This window comes from Zonotrichia albicollis, chromosome 1 (assembly GCF_047830755.1).
Source record: "Zonotrichia albicollis isolate bZonAlb1 chromosome 1, bZonAlb1.hap1, whole genome shotgun sequence".
Lineage (NCBI taxonomy): Eukaryota > Metazoa > Chordata > Aves > Passeriformes > Passerellidae > Zonotrichia > Zonotrichia albicollis.
Window position 1 is genome coordinate 2,998,510 of NC_133819.1, and position 19,827 is coordinate 3,018,336.

Consider the following 19,827-nt stretch of genomic DNA (forward strand, 5'->3'; position numbering starts at 1 on the left):
TTTCCTTAGAATTTTTCCTCCTGAGAGGCTGAGAGGTCTCAGGAACAAAATGTAAACATTGATTATCTGCTGCTGTGGAATGCAAGAGGTGCATCTGTGATTGGTCTCATGTTGGTTGTTTCTAATTAATGGCCAATCACAGTCAGCTGGCTCGGACAGAGAGCTGAGCCACAAACCTTTGTTATCATTCTTTGCTATTCTATTCTTAGCCAGCCTTTGATGAAATCCTTTCTTCTATTCTTTTAGTATGGTTTTAATGTAATATATATCATAAAATAATAAATCAGCCTTCTGAAACATGGAGTCAGATCCTCATCTCTTCCTCAATCAAAAAACCCCTGTGAACACGGTCACACCCCTACACTACTACTGCATTCACCAAGACACAGTACAACACACACAAAGGCAGATAAATTCCATTAATATGAAATTAAAAAAAAAAATTAGTATTTCAAGAAGTAGTGGAAGAGCTGATGGAGAAATCCATATGGGCTCCATGGCCGTTCATAATCCACAGTGCCAAAGGTTCATTGTTGTCTTTTAAATACGCTGTATTTCACTTTTGCTGTTTGCTAATCAAGACTATTTTTGGCTCCTTACACCATAGCATATAAAATATAATTTAGCATAGTCTGGAGGAGTTTTATTAATGTCAATGCAAGCTGAAAAACCACATGGAACCCACTATTATTTAAAAATTAAATGTCTTCACACAGCTATTGAGATATGTTGTTCCTGTTAATTAATTAATGCAAGTAAATAAAAAAGCAAACTATAATTTTTCTAACACTAAAATTCCATTTTAATATTTTAAGTTCACTGCATCTTTTATTGAGTTATGAAATTCAATAAAGTAGGGGTAAACTCAATTGTAAAAACAATATACAGTCATTTATTCTGTTTGGAAGTTTCTTTTCCTCTGTACCTAAAATATGATGCCATTAGTATCCACCAGGCTGGATACTGGCGATGCAAATCTTTCTGTCCAGGCTTTTTTGTGTTTTTTTCCAATGATATACAGCAACATTAAATGAGCATAAATACATTTCACAGCATCCTAGGTCTAAAAATTCAGTTTGCTTCTCCCAGGTACATAAATACCTGGTAAAAGAAGATACAGAATGCTTGGAGAAGCAACACTGAAGTGTTTAAAGGTATAATGAGACAGCAGTTTAGGTTTTTAAATATGTAAGTGTCCGGTTTTTGGCTGTTTGGAGGGCCTGGAAAGGCCCGGGGTGACCTTGGGGCAGCCCGCGCTTCAAAGGACGAGAAGAGGCTTCAGTTCTTCTTTCGGTCTCGGTGTTTATTAATTGTTTATCTAAAAGATTTTCTTTTCGGCCCGACAGAGCTCTGCTCAGCAGCCAGCCATGAGCACACTGTCCCTCCCTCCGGGCAGTCACCTATCTTTATACCCAAAGTTACGTGTACAATATTTATCATTTTTCCCCAATACCTTTCACCCTTATTGACCAGTGCACTTTTAGTAATGACCAATCCCAAAGTGCCACCACCACCACAGAAGATGGAGGAGAAGAAGAAGAAGAAGAAGGACAGGACACGCCCCAATTCCTCCATCTTACTTCTCTAAACCCCCCTGTACAGAAATCCTAAACCCTGTGTCTCACTCTCTAATTAACCAATCCCTTCACCATTCACCCCGGTGAAACCCTCCTATCCTCATACAGGTGTCGTCTCCCGTGTAGGGTCAAAGTCCAGCCACCAGACACTTCTGAAACATTCCAGGACTCCCGAGCCCCCCAAGGGTGCTCTCGGTGACTGCACCTCAGTCCTGAGGTGCTGAGATCCCACATGTAAGAAGGTTCCCAGTCTTCAGCTTTCCCCTCCTCCTGCTCACTGGAGCCGTGGAGATCAGTCTCCCTTTTGGCCACATCTTGGGAATTGTGTGCTCTAAAACTGATTTAAATTTGAGACAGTGTACATTCCCTCAAATGTATTATAAAAATATATTTTTTCAAAGGTTTCAGAGCTCTATTAAATAAAGAATCTCTCGTGAAAGTATCCCCATGTTTGGCTGCAGGATTTGCATCATTTATTTCTCTGTTATTTCAGTGGGGATATTTTATAAAGCTGGGAAAGCATTTTGCAGAGGGCTCCGAGCTTCCCTTGCAGTGGAATAAAGTAATATTTGCTTTAATGCAGGGATTAATGAGGGCCGGGATCTGGGGGAGAATTTGAGGATTTGCTTTGTGGCTCCTGACTGGAAGATGAGGTAAATTGGGAACTGGGCTGGGTGCACACGAGCTGATGCCATGGGGGCTTCAGTGATGCCAAGGAAGTTCCCAGGATCATTTCTTTGCTGCAAAACCACACTCTGAGCCCTGGGCTGAGCTTTGCCTCACTGACATCTCCCACTCCCTTCATTAGAGGGGTCTGGGCTCTTTTCTGGGGGTTGGGAAGGAAAATCTGCGATTCTGGAGCCGTGAAACTGCAAAAACACCACGGGGGATCCAACCAGAGCCTGACACGTTCCTGCTTTTGGGATGAAATCAAAAGATTTCCTCAAGGCTCCAGGGCTTTGTGTTTCTTAAAGCATCAGTTTCTGAAATAATGAAATAACATGACACAGAAGGTTTCCAAAGGGGAAAAAAACCACCCAAAAGAACCAACAAAACTTTGGACTTTTACTATTGGAGAGACAAGCTTAATAAATGTAGGAGTGTAATAAAAACTTCAAGTGTTAACAAGGGAGTATTAAGAACAAAAATCCCACAACTCTTTTTCAAAAGCTCCCCCAAACCCATTCTTCTTTCAATTGCTGTTTTTTTAGTGGTTGTGACTGAAAAAAATGGAAGCTGCTGATATTGAAATAATGTTTCTGAAGCTGATATTGTGCTTCCTGTAACTCAGTGATTTACAGTTTGTGCACAAATAAGCTTCAAATTGATTCTTTTCTCCTTGGACAGATGGGCTTGAAGGTATTTTTTGGCTGTTCTGATTCAGCAGCATTGAAGCATGGCTAAAAGTGAATTTTTTTCTCTCCTGGTGGCGTGATGATACTGCCAAATATGAAAAATACCAACAGAAATAAAATCTGATTTGAAAAGTCTGTCAATCAAAAAGCTCAAATTATTCAGCTTGATAGAGTGGGTTTGAGCATATAAAACTGGGCAACAGAGTCCAAAAAAGAAAGGTAAGAAGATGTGATGTGCCTTTGGTTTTAGCTTTGATTACTGAGTATTTATTTTAGTTCAGCTTCTTTCATTATTTGTATTATTCACATAATTTGTAACAGAAAAAGAAAAAAGAAAAAAACCAGCAACAAAAATCTTTCTTCAGAATCCAAGAGGTCACAATCTTCCAGATTTTAAAATTTCACTTCCTTTTCTTTTTGATTTTTGATATTTAAAAAAGAATGATACAAAGGATGAGTCAGGAAAGCACCTTGCTGGAGCAGCTGTCACACAATTCAAACACTGTGAAAGAATCTGAATACATTCCTCAGTTTTCTAGAGCTGGCCCAATAAATTATGTTACCTCAGTCATTAATTCTCTGAATAAACGAGCAATGGCATCTCCTGCTCTCTGCAGACATCTCAGGACAGGTTATTTCTTAGTACCCAAGGACATTCCCACATTTCCACACCAGATTATTAAATTTAGCTGAAATTGGGTTGGGTCATTGTGATTTCCTTGGAGTGGATCAGAAGAGGATTTGGTTTTGGTTGGGTTTATTTTGGCTATCTTGGTGTTTTTCTCTTTTTCTTTTGTTTTTGTTTTGGTTTTGGGTTTTGGGGGGATTCATGTGGGAGTTTTTTGTTGGATTTGTGTTTTCCACAGAGATTTAAGAGACAACTTGTGATGATGTTCACAGGGGTCTTAGGATGAGGGAAGAGATGAGGATCTGACTCCATATTTCAGAAGGCTGATTTATTATTTTATAACATATATTACATTAAAACTATACTAAAAGAGTAGAAGAAAGGATTTCATCAGAAGGCTGGCTAAGAATAGAATAGCAAAGAATGATAACAAAGGTTTGTGGTTGGGCTCTCTGTCTGGCCAGCTGACTGTGATTGGCCATTAATTAAAAACAACCACATGAGACCAATCCCAGATGCACCTGTTGCATTCCACAGCAGCAGATAATCAATGTTTACATTTTGTTCCTGAGGCCTCTCAGCTTCTCAGGAGGAAAAATCCTGAGGAAAGGATTTTCCATAAAAGATGTCTGCGACAACTTTGTGTACCTTGATAGATCAAGTACAGAAGAAAGGGAGGTGGGCAGGGAGAAAAACACACCCCATGTCCTTCCCAAACTGTCCAACAAACCAGTGGCAAAAAAAGAGGGAAAGGAAACATCCTCAGTTCAACTTTTCTTCCTGATTAACTTCTGGGACAAAGAGGGACAAGTCAGGGCTACAAGTTCAGGCTTGAGGCTCCTAAATCAAAAGCAAAATTCCCAAAATCTATCATTCCTATCCCCTCACACACCCCCAGCATAAAAACCTTCACCCAGCAGAACCAGAAATTCAATTATCTGCAAAATCTGCCAAGTGCTTGGGAAGTGAACAGTGCCACATAAATTCCAGGTTTTGTTAATATTTCAAGTTTTCTCTGCCCTGGTGTGAGATTCCAAGGAGATCCTGCTGCCATTGAGTGTCTCTAGGAAGGAAATCCTCCCAGAAATTCACACATCTCTAACTGGCTTTATGTGATTTGTTGAGAACAAATTAGATTTGACTTGGGCAGGAGTTAATCCTCCTCCAATCAAGCAGTTCAGCTGAAAACAGTTTTGAAAAGATGTCTGATAAAAAAAGAGATTTGACAACACAGACATTTATGAACTCTATATAATTTTATGCTCATCAAACTTTGGTATTTTAACCTGCAGATTCTATGGAATCAAAGCAAATAAAAAACTGTAAAGTGCATGAAAATGTAAACTACAAATGTTTTATCTCCAAAGAAATTAAATATTTTTATCAAACATGCTCTGTTTTAACAAGCTCCACTCCTTTGCAGCTCCAGAGCTGGAAAACCTCTTTCAAAAACTGACACAAAATTTACCTGTCTACATGAATATCTAATAGAATGGGACTGCCAGCCACTTTGCCTTCCTTAATTTTAGGATTTAGACAGAACCCTCTTCATCTACATCATCTCATCCCTGTTTATTTAAAACAAATAAACCAGGGAAGAATTTCCTCAACACAAATACCCGTGGTAGAGTGGATTATTTTAGATAATTTTGCAGGCAAATGCAGCACTGTTTAGTGCATTTCTCAACATTAAATTTAAAAAAACCACAGATTATTCCAATGTTTGGTGAAGATGTGGGGATCACAAATCTGCTCATTTATAGGTTCTGGGAATTTCAGCCTCTCCACATCCCACTGAAATACCCAAGAAGTTCCATTCTTTGTTGATTTAGGGTCTTTTGGTGGTGCTCAACTCAGACATTAATTTTTAACCCAATTGAGTCGAATTCACTTGTTGTCATTTGCTGAATTCAGTGCTGGAAATACAGGTTGGGAATGTCTAGACAAGGTTTTCTGTCTCCATCCACAACCGGGTAACTGCATTATTCACCTCATGGAAATATATCTGTGCAATTTATGCAACATACACTTCAAAGGAGTGCAGGTGTGAAGGAAAATTACTCCTGAAACACAGGGAAAAAGCCACATTTGCTGCACTCAGGGCTGTAAATGTTTCCTCTAGCTCGAGTTGTAAATGCCAGTGATCTTATTGCTAAAAAAAGCAATAATGACAATAATAACAGAGCTCCTATCACCATTCCTGGGCTCTAGTTCCCACAGGATTTGCAGATTTATTGCCTCTTGCTTTCTGCAGCATCTGAATTTTGCTGCATTGTACAGAAATGCTCTTTTCTAGGAGTTTGCCACTTTTGGGGCTTTTCTTTCCCCTCTCTCAGTAATGCAATTAATCCAGACCAGCAATACATGGAATTAAGAGGTGGATTTAAAGGGTTAGTTGGGAATTCTCCCTGCACTGCCAGTTGTTTATTTTTTTAAGCACAACCTGCTTTTACAATTATACTGCAGATCCAAATGGGACACATTGTCCTAAAATTACTCATCACAACAGTATTCAAACCATGCTAAAATCCCATCTAAGACCAATTCTCATTCTGATTTTTATAGGAGTATATTTAGCTTTTGGCAGAACTAATTTAGAAGAGGTAATTGATTTTGGAGCAATCACACCAGGGTTGTTGAGATGGGGGCATTTTAATAAAAATGCTCATAATAATTATGAAGTGACCTTTTGCTGTTTATTGAAACATTTATTTTATGAGTGTCTCCTCAAGAAAAAGAGAAAAAAAAGTACCAGGTGGCACAGAAGAACAATAAAAGAAGGATTTATGTATATTATATATATACACATATATAATTTTATATAATTAAATAATTATATGTATTTATTAAATATATAATTTATACAATTAAATAAACATATATATTTAATGTATTAATATTGTTTTCTTTATATATTCATATTTTTATTTATTGATATTATATTTATATTTCTACTTGTGCCAGTATTTGTATTCTCAAATTTAATATTCTAATCCAGCTTAAAGCTTCTTTCTTCCTTAGTTTTGTAAGACACAGACTCCTCTCCCATTACCTCATGGTGATATTTGGCCCCCAAATCAAAGTTCCAAATTTTATTTATTTAGGGTCAGGTTTGTCCTGGCACAGCCTTGGGAGCAGCTGAGGCTCATTTATCTGATCAGGTTATTTGGGTTCCTGTGCATTTGTGGAAATCAATTTCTTTTTTCTTTTCCAGAACCAAACACCTCCTGCTTTGCAGAAAACCCTGCAGCCATCAGAAACAACATGAGCATGTCCTAAATCTGTCTGTCTGGAAACACAAAAAGGCCTCAAGCTTTTATCTTTTCTTTTCTTGATAATTTCTGCCACTGGTTGAGCTGTAAGCACCTAAGCAAGGCTGAGTGTGTTGGAAAATAAAAAATAAAATAAAATAATAATTAAAATAAAATAGAATAAATAAAATAAAATAAAATAAAATAAAATAAAATAAAATAATAAAATAAAATAAAATAAAATAAAATAAAATAAAATAAAATAAAATAAAATAAAATAAAAGCAGTCTAGTTTTGAAAGATATGTTGTAGGTATGCTTTATGCATAACGAGATGAGACAGAGGGAGAAGGAGCTTTGGAAACCCCTTATACTCTGGTAGGGATGATTCACCTGTGAGATTCACCTGGAGAAAGAATTCTGAATAAATGTGAAATTCTAGAGCCAGACAAAATATCTGGGAGATGTAGAACTGTCCAGTTCTTCCCTTTTGCTACAGTAGAGAACAATTTCTGCATAAATATTAGAAAACTGACATTTTTAAATGTCATTTATGAAGTACCATGGCATGAAAAGACTCTCCAGAACAACTCTTGGCATTTTCCCACTGTCCATGTGAGCAGGGCAAGGGATAAATCAAAAATGCTTTGGCTACTGGTGAAAAGGATTACAGCAATAACAAAAAATCCAGCTGGGAATTGGGAAGTGGAATTACCAGAGCAAACCCACAGCAGCTGTTCCAACAACTCAGAAACAGAGATTGGAAGGAAAAGGAAGTACCCAATGCAATTCCTTGGGAAGAAATTGGGATTTGGTGCCACCATGAGTTGGATGAAGTTGTCTGACAAAAAAAGGTCATCAGGGCTGAAGAACAAAGTCCAAACACAACTCCTTGTCTTGCTGTATTTGATCTCAAATCTTATTTTTCGCTTCAAACATTTGCAGTGGATCAGGTGCCTGTGTTGCCTCAGAGAGGATGGGGAAACAGGAGAGTGAGGCTGAAAGGTCAATGCTAAGGGAGCTGGAATTACACGTTCTTGGTGACATTTTCAATGAATTACTGTGGATTGCAAAGAGTAGAAAAATCTGAATAAAAGCAACGTTAAGGAACGTGCAGAAAAGCTGCAGAGCCCTCAGTGCCACGAGCACCCAGCAAACAGCTTGCAGTCATTTTTATCTTGAAGAAATACAAGATTGACTCATGCTGATCTATTTCTCCAAGTAAAACAACTTGCACAAAAGTAGGTTACATCAATCATTGCGTGCCCAAATTATTAATTAGAAGTTTTATGGGTTTCCAGTTTGGTTTGGGTGGCACAGCATTATAAATCAGGCACAACCCCATCAGCACTGGTGCTGGTTTAGACTGGGGTGAGGCAGGAATTGAAATGTAAAAGCTCAGAGGAAAGGTTGTGTCCTTAAATGACATATCTGGGGTAGGGAACTGAAATTCCTGTTTGGAAATGTGACCAAATATGGAATAAAATAATATTCCAGTAAAAGGGATGTATTCTGTCCATCTGCTCATGCAAAAATTCAGTTGCTGTTTTTTTTTTTTTTCCTGACTGTTGAAATGAAAGTACTTTGGATCAATTTCATGCAACATTAAATATTTGTCTCAACAGGGGTTTTCAGAGCAGGAGTCTTCACCTACACCACTCACCTGTGCTCTGCATAATTTGGGTCACACACACCCAACAATCCATAGAAACTCTGCAGAACTGACTGAAATTGTGTGATCCGGTGCTAAAATGCTATTTTTTTAAAAAACCCTTAATCAAGTTGCTGAATCAATTTTTTTATTTTTAAAGTAACAGTCCATCTGTAACAATTTCTGCTCCACACTTCAGTCTCAAGAAGCTATTTACAAATAAGACTGAACTAGGGACATAATTCACATAAAAGATGGGGCTTTACAAGTGGGGAGTTTACAAAGAGGGGAATTCTCTTATCTGGTGCTATGAATGAGATCCAAGTGAAGGAAAAACATTGGCCAGAGGTAAAATTCTTTCAGGGTTTTGAGAGGTATTTCTGTTAAAATGGGCTTCTTACAGTAACATTTAGAAATTCAAAGGGGTTATCATCATCTGCAAGTGCATGAGGTGACAATTTGCTGGTGTCTTGTCAGGAATAGAGACATAATGGCCAGAAATTGGGAGAAATTGTGTACATGAGGAGGAATTTCTTCATGGAAAGGGTTGTTCAGCTGTGGAATGGGCTGCCAGGGAGGTGGTGGAGTCCCCATCCCTGGAGGTGTTCAAGGATTGCCCGGACCTGGCACTCAGTGCTGTGGGCTGGGTGACAAAGTGGGATCAGTTAAAAGCTGGACTTAATCTTGGGCCTAAATGACTCTGTGGTAAGGGTTAGATTCAAAGATTATAAAATATAGAATAAAAGCACATGTATTTGTGCAAAAATCTTTTTTTCAAGAGAATTAGTCCAGGAAGAAGTGGTTTAAGAGTTTCCTGTGAGGTGAGAGATGGTTTAAATCTTCTTCTATTTATTACCTTAAATATTAATGATTAGCAAAGTTCCTGAATTTGTAGTACCATGACAGCATCACAAGGAGTTAATCTACTATGTGTAGGGCAGAAAAAGAAATGTCAGGAAATAGAGTCAAATGGGGGCATGGCAAACTGTTTTGGTTTGAAAAGAAAGGTGTCTCCTAAGGAACATAGGAGCTTCTCTTGAAATGGAGAATGTAAACACCCTTCCCTCTGAATCATTATAATTTTGAGATTAAGGAGTTCTCAGGCAAAGATATGGGAGTAGGAATAACAGTTTTTTATTAGGAAAATTAAAAATACAAATGCAATAGTACAAAAAAAGCCTCAAACACTGCCCGAGTCAGAGCAGTCCCTGCCCCCTGTGTCTCAGGACGGTGTCCCAGCCCCATCCCATGGGGGCTCAGCCCTCCTGCAGTGCCAGCTGTGGCTCTGCTGCAGCAGGGATCCTGCACAAGGGGGGAGTTTTCCTCTGCAGCTCCAGGGCTGCTGCAGATGGGCCTGGGCTCCCTCTGGCCATGCAGGGCAGCAGAAAGCTGCTCCTCTGGCAATGCAGGGGGCAAAGGCTGCTGTGCTGTGCCAGGCTCAGATTGGATCCAGGGAGGAATGCTTGGCTCCTCCCCTGGGCGGAGCATCTCCCCATGGGATGCTGGGATTGGATCAGCCCTGCAGGGACACTCAGTGGCCATGGACAGCAGAGATCTCCTGGAGGGAGGGTTGGCTGTGGGAGAGATAAAGAAAAAACTGCCCCAGGAACAGCAGAGAACTGCCCCAGCTCTGACAGATGGAAATAAAATACAAATCCCAAACCATATCTTGCAACCTAAGACACCAACAAGAGCAGTTAAATTTGGTGTTTTCCACCAGGAAAAGCTGATGGGAACCCACACCAAGAGGCTGCACAACTGCAGTTCTCAGCATTCAACAAGTTGCTGCAAGTAGAAAACAATTTTCTGAGATCAAAATGTGGGGATTAGAAGCTGTATTTCAAATTGAAATCCAATCCCTAACAAAAAGGAACCACCTGGAACCACTGGACAGGGACAGTGTCTTCAGCCACCTCAGAGCCTGCCTTTATACCTAGAGATGGAAGGGAAGTTGAAAATCCAACCTGGCTGAAATTTCCCAGCTCAGTGGGAAGCCTGGAAGCCGCCCAAGATTTTACAAAATCCTTCCAAGTCCTTGCTGGAGTGCCAAGCTCATAATGCAGGCTGTAGCCAGCACTGAAAGGGATAATAAGGTGTGGGCTGATAAAGTCAGAGCTCTGCAAGGATTAAATTGGCCCCACAGCTTCATTCCCACACCCCATAGGAGAGGGGATTCATTGTTGGGGAAATGATGCTGCCTCTCCCTGACAGCACCACTCTGGCAACCCAGATTTAATGGGGGGCAATTTCCAAGTCTGTCTCCATCATGGGGAGAAATCAGGAGGTGGCTCAGCCCTAATGGATGTTTTTCCTCTCCAGGCTGATTGTGCACAAGAATGGAAATGGCTCATTTGACACATATGGCTAAAGGAGCCTAGAGTCCTGACACACTCTCAGAGGGGTTTTAAAGCCACTTTTCCCTCCAACAGGCAGATGAGTGGAGTGGCCACAGAACAAAATTTCAATTACAGAGGAAAAGAACCACTGAGTGGAGTTCCCAGGTATGAGGTGTTTTATTGCCTTGGGCTCTGAGGATTTCTGGGAGCCAGAGTTGATTACAGCTGATGCCTCAAGTCTTAGCTTTTCTATTTTTCAGATTCTGTGCTGCTTTAGTGTGTGGGTCTGAGCTCCACATCAGGGCATGGTGAGCTCTGTGCACAGAGCAGGGAGACAAAACAATTCCTGCTCCAGCTGGGCACCAAGGACAAATGATCCAAATCTCAGCCCAGGAGCACAAACCCCGTGGGCTGGAGAGAGAAAAACAAGCAGGGTGGGAGTGCCTGGGCTAAAGCTGGAATGGGACAATGAACTGCAAGGTGCAAATGGAGCAGAACTGATCCCAGGGAGAGAGCCCGGGAGCGCTCGTGCATTTTGGGGCCATTTTGGTTCATCTTGGGTGCAGCCCTGGCTGGGCTCTGGTGCTGCCCAAGGTGCATCCATGGAGGCTTTTAATAAATCCCTGCTTCATTCTTTAACTCTGTCCAGTCACTGCTCTAGGGCAGCCTGCACAGGCATCAGAGCTTACATCTGGCCACACTTCCCCCCTTAGGCACAGGGAGGGATTTCCCTGGGCTGTTTTGTGACATCTGATTTCCTTCTTCCTCTGGGCAGTGGAGTTACAACCATTACACCAGGATTCATGAGAGAATTAGAGCACAGAAATGCGTTATAGGCAGCTGTGTTCAGTTTTTCAGATTTACAGAACCCCCTGCTCTGTTCTTGGTATCAGCAATGAGGCACAAAACCTATCAGATGGAGCCATGCACGTTTTCCTTAAAACTGCTACTGTTGCAAATTCTGGGAAAGTTTTCCAGTCCCATGTCCTCAGAAACAGGCTATTATTAAGTTTCTAAAGTCTGGTACTCATTTAAAGGCAGAAACTGCAATCAGATGATTTGCAACATCTTCTGATCAGTAAAATTAGGCTGTAAGCTTGATAAGGAATAATAAATCTCTTATATCCTCTCTCCCCTTGTCTGTCTTTTCCAAAATACTAAATTATTGCCAATCAGACAACTTTTTTTGATTATGCAACATCTACTTGCTACTTACAGGGATTAATTTGGGGTTTTAGTTTGTTAATTGGCCAGTCATTGCCTGAGAAACAGGAATCATAGAGTATGATTGGAAGGGATTTATAAGGATCAGCACAGTTTGATTCCAAGCAATATTTCCAAAGGTTTTCAGGAATGGATTTTTGCCTCACCATCTGTCACACCTGTAGGTATTGATGTTTTCTAAGACAGGTTAGGTGCATGAGATAAGTGATAGAGAAAAGGCCACATGGAGCTTTTATTATTTCTTTAAATATGTAAACTACAACTATGAGGAAAAAAAATAGAAAAAAACTTCAATTAAACAAACATTTCAGCTCCAAATGAAGCCTGGCTGACTCAGTGTTGCTACATAAACATTGGTTTAAGCAGTAACTGATGTAGGGAAGAATCAATTAACAGGCTAAATGGTCGTGTCAATTTGCAAACAGAATTAAGAATTAAATGGAGAAACCCTAATTTGTGGTTACTCAAGGTCTGGCTCTAAATCTCCTACAGAGCAAATATCAGCTAAACAAATACCAGCAGTGGTAACTTGGGGGTTCTAATGCTCATTTAATATTTCTGTACTATAAAACAATCAACATCAGCTCCCTGACAGCCCAGAGTCTGAGACACTGAAGCAAAATGAAAATCTTGAATGGATCAGCTCTGTTCCCTGTGGTGTCCAAAAGCACAGCAGGCTAATGCACAGATAAATACTCAAAATATCTCTACTGGAGCTTTATAAAAGCAATTACTGAGTGAAATAACCAGGGTCTCCCATGCCCTCCCAAACATCTCTTTTGGTAAAAGTAGAATTATATTAACTATTATGACACCAAAAATATAGAGTTTTCAAGATGCAGGCTGAATTTTCTTTTCAAAATCTCATCCTAGAGAATCACTTCCAGCCTAATAATCATAGCATTCCCTTGGGAAGCAAAACTAACATCAAATTCTGAGTGAAAAGGGCTGAAATTTTCTTCCCTGAATTCCAAGGTGGTTGAACCAGCGCGTCCATGAACATGGATACAGCTGAATCATCATTTCCCTTCATTTTGTCATGGACATGAAGAATTAAAAAGTAAAATCATTTGACTAAATGCAAATTCATTTAATTTTTGACCCTGTACTCTGCCAGAACCCAGGACATCCCTCTGGCTGCCCTGGATGGCCCTGGCAGGGGGCTCATAAACATTGGTACAGAGCCCAAGACACCTGTGACTTTGATTTTGACCCATGGAAAAAATTACCAACCTTATACGAGGATCTGCAAGCCCCAAAAGTTTAAGCAGAATGATAGTTGGTTTGTCACAGGGTGAAAAGTAGAATTTTGGGGTTTTTAGAATGGAGGTTCAGAGGCTAAGATGGAAGAATTTGGGCATGCCTTGTCCTTCTTTCTCCTTCTTTCTAGACTCCATCTTCTGGATGATTGTGGCACTTCTGGATTGGTTTAGAGTAGAGCCAGACTGTCTAATACAGGTGATAGGTATTGGAAAATTATTGTAAATAAAGTACAGGTAGTTTTTAGTATAAAAAGACAACACCACCCCAAGGGAGGTCAGTGTGCCATGAGCTGACCTGGTCAGTGTGCCATGAGCTGACCTGCTGGACAGATCTCAGCAGGTCAGGGAAAGAATGGAATAGATAAGGGAAAATAAGAAAACCAGAAAACCTTGAAAACCAGAACAGAAGAATCCTGACTCCTTCTTCGACTGCCAGGCTGGGAAAAAGAGACTTTCCAACACATCTTGGGGTCATCTTGACCACAGCAACTCCCGAGAGTCTCATCTCCCTTCATGAAATCCAATCAGCCCCATCAGTGAAGCCTCTGGCACAATTCATGTGACCAGAGCAGCCAAAAGGCCATGATGAACCACCCTGGAAGTGCTCCTTCCTTTCCATGAGTTTCCCAGGGAGAATACCTGATCCGTGGAACAACTGCAGATCCCTAAAGCCAACGAGAGGAATCTCAACATTTCAATCCAATTGACTTCATCAAAGAGCTTCCCTCACTAGATCTATAAATGATAAACATTTATAGACCACGTTCAAATCTCCAATGTCCTAAAATGCCCAGAACATGAAGACTAAGGTTGCCAGCAGGAATTAAGGAGGAGTTAATGAACATTTACTGGGATTTACTGATGATAAATTTCTCAAGGAGTTGGTTCTAACTCTGCTTGGAGTAAACTTGGAGAAAACCGGAGCTTTCCTCACCCACACCTGGAATTATCTTGCATTGATGGATCCTGAGAGGCAAACAGGGTTACCACGAGCCAATTCCCAGTGCAGATTTATAAACTCCCTCCATGGTGGTAGGCTATAAATTATCCAGTTTTACTTGAAATGGCCCTTTTTGGCCCATTCAGGCCACATGCAGTTTGCTGGCTCATATCAGTGATTGAATCTCGCATTTCTTATCTGCAAATATTGCCAGATAAATCGGTAAAATGAAACTATTTCCCTGCAGGGTTCCAGTTTTTTGTTGGATGCAAGGTTGTAGAAATTTTTGGACAACCCATATCTGTTTAGCTACTCTGTGGGGAGGAAAAAAAAATAATTTTTCTTTCTTCTAATTCTTTCTTTGCAATGTCTTGTGTTCCAGAACTCCAAGGGATGCCTGTGCAAGAGCACCAGGAGAGAGGATGTGCAGCACTGATTATGGGATTTAGTGGATAATCCAGCCTGAATATCCTCCCTTTATGGGTGCCCCCAGAGATCAGAAGGGTGTGTGTTTATATGGTTAAAGGCACATTTTGTGCCTTCATTAAACTTTCCCAGCTTTGTATCCCAATCCACAGCAGGATGGAGACCTTTATAAAAATTCCTGGGATAATTTGTGGCGCATGTAATTTGTTGTGTCCTTGGTAAGGTAACAGAGGAGCTGAAGAGGTCTTTGTGTTAAAAGCCATTCCTGATAAAGAAGGTTTAAAACCAGAAGGAAAAGATTGAGTCAGGTTCACCAAGGATGGTAATACTGCAAATGTCATACGAAAAAAATCTGTAAGCCAAGAAAAATTGATATGAAATTTCTCAAGAGACCTGGACTGTTACTTTTAAGATAGAAGTTCCTTTATCCACAGAAACAGGACTATAAAATGTTGCTTTTTAGAAACATCTGGCTTTTTGTTTGATTGACAGGATTTCAGGTGAATGCGATATTCAGTTTTCTCACCAATTTCTCATGCTTTAGCATTCCAAATATTAACTGTGAGTAGGAGAACTTAATTTTTGTGGCTTTTTCTTTGGACCAATGAGGGAAAATTCTGTATTTGAAAATCACTGTTTTGGTTTTTTTTTTAACCTCAGGAAGCACTGTAACAGTTCCAAACCAAAATCAAAGCAGAAGGGTTCCTTTTTAGCACCTTGAGTGTTTTGGGAAGGTTTAAATGCCATCATGAAGTCACAAAGCAAGTGAAAAAACCTAGAGGAGAGATCTGATAGGGACAAGAAAAAGTCCAACTAGAAACACCATAAGAAGCTGCAGAGCTCTCATAGTAGTGGTTAGAAAAGGTGCCAAGAAATTGGATTTTGCATTTAATATTTCTGCACTTAACGGGAATTTTCAAAGGGAGCAAACTAAGGAAATTTTAGTTCTCAGTGAATAGAAAAGGTCACAGGAAAAATGCAATTGCATGCAGAGATGACAAATAACTGCAGTGGAAGATTGTATCCAACAACAGCACACTTTGCAAGAATTTTTATTTGCTTCCTGAGGCCTGGTTGAAGAATTGTGTTCACTCTGGTGGCCTGGGGCTCAGTGTTGTGTAGCTTTTATAACAATTAGAGCTGCAGAAGGAATAAAATACCTCAGACTGTTTCTAAACTTAGAGCAGAGACTCAAAAAATCCCTTTAACACAGGTGGGTGCCCTCACTTCTTCCCAACCCAAACTGGTTGTTTTGAATGGAGCAGCTTTTGAGGAAATACCATCCTAAAAAACACCAGTTTCAATTCCAAGCAGAAGGCAGCACCAAGGAACAGTCACAATTCCCAAAATTCTCCTTTACTTCCCAAATGGTGTTGAGAAATAAACTTTTTTTGGCTGTAATTTGTGTCACACAAACAACTCCAGACCCTCGGTGGGAAGTGTGAGACTCCACTACAGCACCTCTGATGGGTCCCTTCCAACTCCTTCCTGAGCTCTAGAACTTCTCATGGGTTTTTTTGGGCTTTTTTCACTCATCCTACTGTAGAAGTTCAAAATAAGTCAGCAAAGGGAGGAAAAAATTCCCTTTTCTCCCCATGGACTGTGAAGTCAACATGAGCCTTGGTGGAGACACCTGGGACAGTCTGAAGTCATCAATCCTAAAATCTCTTCTCTTCTCTGGAGGTCCCTGCAGTTTGTGCTGAGCTGCTGCATCTCAGACTCTGTGGCCCCATTTGTATTGTACCTATAATGGGACAAATCCATTCCCTCCCATCAGGAAATCATCCAAACTGCTTCTTGACAATCACTGATGTCTTGTGCTAATTGATGTGAACAAATCCAGGAATTGATTCAAATGTGTGGCCAAAACCATGTTAAAAAGGTAATAATTCAGCTGCAGGGGTAATGAAATCTGCCCTGGTGCTGAAGAGTTTACTAGGCTGCAAATGTGACATTTGATTTAAGAGCTGATGGATATTTTTGGTCCCAGCCTCCAACTGCCCACAAAAACCACAGGAAGCCTGATGAAATTAAAAGTGTTGATGGGATCAAGCCCTGGGAATTTACATGAAATACTCAGAATGTTACACAGAATATAGTTAATCAGAATATTATCAGCTACAGAAATCCAATTGGCAAAACACAAACTATAACAGAAAAAGAAACCATTAAGAAAAATAAAATTGATCCCTCAGGGTTTTAGCTTTTATATTTTTCAGATTCTGTGCTGCTTTAGTGTGTGGGTCTGAGCTCCACATCAGGGCATGGTGAGCTCTGTGCACAGAGCAGGGAGACAAAACAATTCCTGCTCCAGCTGGGCACCAAGGACAAATGATCCAAATCTCAGCCCAGGAGCACAAACCCCGTGGGCTGGAGAGAGAAAAACAAGCAGGGTGGGACTGCCTGGGCTGAAGCTGGAATGGGACAATGAACTGCAAGGTGCAAATGGAGCAGAACTGATCCCAGGGAGAGAGCCCGGGAGCGCTCGTGCATTTTGGGGCCATTTTGGTTCATCTTGGGTGCAGCCCTGGCTGGGCTCTGGTGCTGCCCAAGGTGCATCCATGGAGGCCTTTGAATAAATCACTGCTTTATTCTTTAGCTCTGTGTTCCAGATTGCAAGACGTTTTCCATTATCATCTGTATGGCAGATTATCTTTTGTCAAGTGGGCAGTTTGCCTTATCTCTCTCTCTGAGTGACCACAATCACTCCTCCCTGGGAGGGGACATTGCTGATAACAGCTATTGAATGTCACTGCATGGCTGATAAGAACTACAGCATCCCATTGGGAGATGTGAGCCCAGAGGGAGGAGCCAAGCATTCCTACCTGGATATAATCCAGAGGTTTTGAGACACCAGCACGGCTTCTCCACTGGATTCCCCAGAGGAACAGCAGCTGCCTCTCCTTCCACTGGATCTTCAGAGGAAGAATCCATCCTTCTCTACAGGATCCCTGCTCCAGCAGAACCACCCCTGACACTGCAGGAGGGCTGAGCCACAATTCCAATGGGACTGCCACCAACAGCCTGACCCACAGGGTGTCAGGCTGGGTTCTGACTCTGTCACTGTTGTTCTAGTGTACTGCATTGTTTATTTTATTCTTTTTTTTTTCTTTCCTATTAAAGAACTGTTATTTCCTGCTCCCATATTTTTGCCTGAGAGCCCCTTAAATTAAAATTTATAGCAATTGGGAGGGGTGGGGAGGGTTTACCTTCTCCATTTCAGGGGAGGCTCCTGCCTTCCTGAGCAGACTCCTGCCTTTCCAAACCAAGACACTCTGTCTGGTCTCTGTTCTAGGTCAGCCTGCACAAGGCATCAAAATAAATAAAAAATAAAAGACAAAACCAGAAGAATTAAGTCTGTTCAGAGTAGAAAAAAAGCACTGTAGGTTTCTGAAACTTTATTTAATGCAGCAACCCCAAGAGTTAGAGATTTTAAGAGGCCTCCTTATCCCATTATCACTTAACAGAGAAAGCTACAACAGTTCCAACCTGCAATTAAACACTGATCTTTCTCCAAAAAGCACAACTTTCTATAGAAAGTGCTGCCTGAATGCAACCATTCCATCCATCATAGCAAATGACAACTCCTAGAAACATGTCAAAAAAAAGAAGCAAAAAAACCTGGGATGGATCCAGGCTCAGCATGTTCTGTAACAACATAATTGACACAACCCCAGAGGAAAAGGATTTGTCAGACACTGTCAGCTCCAGCAGCTGCGGAGGCTCAATTTTCTCAAAATTATAAGGTTCCCCCTAAGCCATTTTTGTAACAGAGTAAAAAAAGAGTGATGTGTAGAAAAGTTTCTTTTTGGGAATAAAAGGGCTGATTAAACCTCCACCATTAACCCCAAAACGCCGACAACTTGCAGGAGGCATTTAAATTTAATTTGCACTTCACTGTGCAGCCACTGCAAACACACAGCAAGAAAGAGGAATTTGCAGGCTAAAAACCACTAATTGAGATATTGGAAAAAAAGTGTGCTGAGCACGATAGGGACAGCAATAAACAGCTTTAAATGGTTAAAAATCAGTGTTTTGGTGAGACAGGCACTGCTGTAAATCCTCTTTCTGTTTTATCAAGGACTGAACAGCCACGGCTGCACGTGGGTGAAACAGGCACAGAGAGAAGGGTCTGATGTCCAGCTCAAAATAGAAATAGCAATGAAAGCTTCCTCCTCATCCATGTGTCACCTCATTGCTGTTTTCCCCAAAATTACAGTTTAGGAGAGAAAGTCAAGACCGTTGCCTTTTTTATAAATTTTTGGAAGCAGCCTAATAAACCTAGAAACTGTAATAACTGTTTCAGGTGTTCTCATAATTTTGTTTAATTTTTATGGAGAAGAAGTTGAAGTTTTAAAGTAATTGCAGACAATATTCTGTGGAAATCAGTTAGGACCACAATTTATTTAAATTTTTATGGTGGAGACTTTGAAGTTTTAAAGTAATTTCAGACAATATTCTGTGGAAATCTGTGAATATGCAGTGCTTCCTTATGAAGTTTTATAAGACCTGAGTAAAAATTATTAAAATTATTAAACCCCATTTCCAAATTACCCTTTTTTAAAAAAATCCCCAGGATTATCAACTTATTTCCAACAAATTCTGTATATTTCAGTATTGTGTATTTTAAAAACCCAGTTACCTTTAAGAGTCTGCTTCTTAATTGCCTTGTGGTCCCTAAATAGCTGAATCAGAGAAAACACAGCAGGTTCAACATTCCCTAAAAGAAATTAATAAATCCAGGTTTGATCTCAGGGGTTTCAGCCAACTGTAGAAGAGGGATAACATTATGTCCCCATCCCTTAAAGAAGCTGTCAAGATAAATAAAAAAAGTCCGAAATGCTCAGATCTCTCAATAATGAGTCATGTAAGTGTCAGAATTAGATAAGAAGAACTGACAGCTCTGATAAACTACATGAAGATTGTATGGATATTCCAGCAAGTCCCTGTAGATCTATTTTAGCTCTTCAAATATTTTCCCAGTGTTCCATTCAGTTAACAGAAAAATCAATCTAAGTAAGATCAAATTGAGTCTGGGTTAATTGAATGAGTGCCAATATCTGCAGCAATATTAAAAAGAAAGACAAAGCGGAATAGGAAAGGACATGCAGCTTCTGATTTGTAACATGAAAAAGTTTAAACTAAAGGAAAGAAACTAAGTTAAAAAGAAAGCCAGGC